The following is a 3,001-nucleotide window of genomic DNA, read 5'->3' on the forward strand; positions in this document are numbered from 1 at the left end:
CCTTTAAATTGGTTCTGACGCCCATGCATTTTTCAACCTTTAAATCTGACAGGTCTATAAAGTAGTCATTACAGTCAGTTTCTAGTGCAAGATGAAAAGAAGCCAACAGGATGCAGGAACAAGTGAAACTATCCTACACCACCCAACCTTACAACTGAGCCTGTTAAAATACACCAGAATGCAGGAAATGGCGTCTAATTCATTCAAAATTTTCTGGGGGAGGACCCCCAGACGCCCCAGAGTGATTTTACACACTGTTTTCTCCTTCATTAAATACCATATATCCCTGATCACAATTGTTGGCAAAAGTCCAAATATGCAAATTGGACGATGACGTTATTTAGCAGCTTTTAGGATGGCCGAAAGCAACTTTTGGCAACAGTGTTCAGCGGCTCGAAATCTCACTCCATGCTCAGGTCAAAACTTGAGAGCCCTGATAAGTAGTCAAGGTCCCTCTCACTGCACATTCAAAGAAGTGTGCATGCGCAGTTCAGTCTCTCTGGCCCAGAATGCACAAGTATAATCTTTTAGTGTTAATAATGTTTAAATATAAGAACTAAATTAGCAGAAACACAAGTTTAAATTATATTTTCTTTCTTCCTGCTTCTTCCTCCTATCAGCTCAGACACCAGAGTTTTAGCTCCGCCTCTTTGCTGCTGAAATGGACAATTTTCTGAAAACTCACCTCTGAAAAAGACACAAAAACACTTTTATCTGTGATTCATGAATCATTTTGAGTTGTGTTCACTAATGTTGTCACATTACACATTCAGGTTTGATTTAACATTTGTGTTGAAGTTTTAGTTACTGACTGTAGCTGACACCATAGGTCTGTGTCACAGACATATAGAGGGAAAATGACCAGGATAAATAACTGTGTCCTAAGATAAGTTCCTGTAAAGGTGTTGTCTATGCTTACACATGGTGGATGCTAATATGATGAAAATGAGCACGTTAGCTTCCAGCCTAGCAGCATCAGAGATGCAGATTATGTGTGTTTCTATTTTGTTGAGGTAACTTAAACGGTTTAAGGCAATCAGTTTCCTCAAATCATTTGAGTTCAACTAACTTGTCAGGTTTTACAGTGTGCAAGAGTTAAGTTGTCCAAGAAGCTCCTGTTTTTTAAGTCCTCCTGAGATTACTGAGAAATCCTGTGTTACCTGCTGACATGCCTTGCCTGCCTTACCTGCCAGATCCTCTCCTGGACCCATATTCACCTGCTGCCTCACCTCGCCTGAAAACCTACTTACCTGCTGGATCCTCTGATGAAAGGTCTGAAGTTACTTACCTGTTGTGTCATGTTGATCGCTCTTCAGAAAAGGTAACCCTATGAACAATCTCTCTGAAAACAAACTCTCCAGGAAACCAGCTAACCATTATTCTGTTTACAGGTCCAAAGGTTCCTGTCATGGAAAGTATTCCACCAGGCAGGAATACGTGAATAAACAAAGTGAAACTGCGTGGTCTGGTCTCAGATTATTTAATAGAAGTGCATATGCAAGAGAGATCGAGTGGAACCAGGCAGACGTGATCAGAGCATCTGTCAAGTTTGCACTAACTCAGAAACAGGAAACAGACAATTATATATCCTGATGCATCTCAGTACAGACAATTATATACTTCCAGACAGAGTCCTGTTAACAAATAAGAGCCTGCCAAATCCTACAAAGATATACAGAGGCCAATGAAATAATTACAAGTTATATAGGCCACATTAAATGAGAACAAGATTCCAGAGTACATACAGCATTGTTATGAGAACAGATTGCACAGACAGTTATCAATGAGATACAAAACAGGAACATGTCAAGGAAATATGCAGTCATCCAGAGATATACAATACTTCCACTACAGTTCCCAATTCCCTGAACACTGTAAAACTCGGTTACCGTTATTTTGCCTACTGTGTTTTTTTTCCCCTCTTTCGCTGCCTTACGGTGACAAAAGCCTTAAACTCTGTCTAATATGCAGTGGGCAGTAGGATTTCCCTCAAGGCGTGAGACTTTTATTTTAATTTAACTGTTATATAACTAGGCAAAACTAGATTTATTTTGCAAGACTGGTACAGTACATATTTTTGGTCTGTGGGGGAAACTTGAGTAACCAGAGTGAACTTACACAAGCACAATGAGAACACGCAATCTCCACACGGAAAGACCCCAGACCCAAACCAGAGATCGAACCCAATACCTTCTTGCTGTAAGGCATAAATGCTAGCCACTGAGCCGTCGTGCTGCTCTTATTGCAGTTTTTTCAGCTTGGTGCAAAAGTGCAAAGTCAAACATAGCACCACATTTTGTTAAATGGGGCGTATAATGCAAAGTTCTGTTTGTTTGTGGGTGTTTTTTAGCTTTACATCATGTATGTCATTCCCTCATCACAAAAATACCCAGAGTGTTGGCTCATTCTTGCATGTTTGACAAATCTTTGAATCTCCTGTGGTAGTGATGTGGAGCTGCCTAAACATTTGTTAATACAAAACACCATTTATGCTCCCTGAAGCTCAGTCCATAGCCGAACTCCCACTCCACAGAATCAGAATGCCTTTATTTGTCATTGTGTAGAGCACAACAAAATTTGCTTAGAGACAACCCATCCTAGAGAGATGAAACAAAACATAAATGGGGGGACAGGTGCCTGAGCCTGCAAGCATCGAAAGGTACTGCACTTGCATAAGAAAAATAAAAGAAATAGGGATGATGAGGGAGGAAAAAAACACATTTCATACTGTGTCCCTGCAATGTTTGTATTTGTGGATAAGGTTTTTGTTGCACATGGCTATCATTTTGGGGAGCAGACTCTGATTTCCAGGCCTTTAAATAAACTAACATTCAAGTCCATTTACATGAAAATAGTTTTTTGTTTTATTCAGTGTATCTCATTGGAAGTTAAAGTCAAGGAAAATGCTATAGATTAAAATAAAAAAATACTTTATTGGTTTAACAAATAAATTCTGGACCAATAAAACAAACTGAACTGTGTGTGTGTGTGTGTGTGTGTG

At 39.5% G+C, this 3,001-nt stretch overlaps 1 long non-coding RNA gene across 1 annotated transcript in view; it reads left to right on the forward strand.

Moving 5' to 3' along the window:
* Positions 1 to 1,565, forward strand: part of LOC106524678 (uncharacterized) — a 44,793-nt gene extending 43,228 nt beyond the window's left edge. Inside the window, exons 3-4 of the long non-coding RNA XR_001311022.1 lie at positions 1,194 to 1,321; positions 1,392 to 1,565. This is a non-coding gene — a long non-coding RNA (uncharacterized LOC106524678). The remainder of the gene's footprint in view (positions 1 to 1,193; positions 1,322 to 1,391) is intronic.
* The last annotated feature ends 1,436 nt before the right edge of the window (positions 1,566 to 3,001 follow it).

Source organism: Austrofundulus limnaeus, unplaced genomic scaffold, assembly GCF_001266775.1.
Source record: "Austrofundulus limnaeus strain Quisiro unplaced genomic scaffold, Austrofundulus_limnaeus-1.0 Scaffold196, whole genome shotgun sequence".
In the NCBI taxonomy this organism is placed as follows: domain Eukaryota; kingdom Metazoa; phylum Chordata; class Actinopteri; order Cyprinodontiformes; family Rivulidae; genus Austrofundulus; species Austrofundulus limnaeus.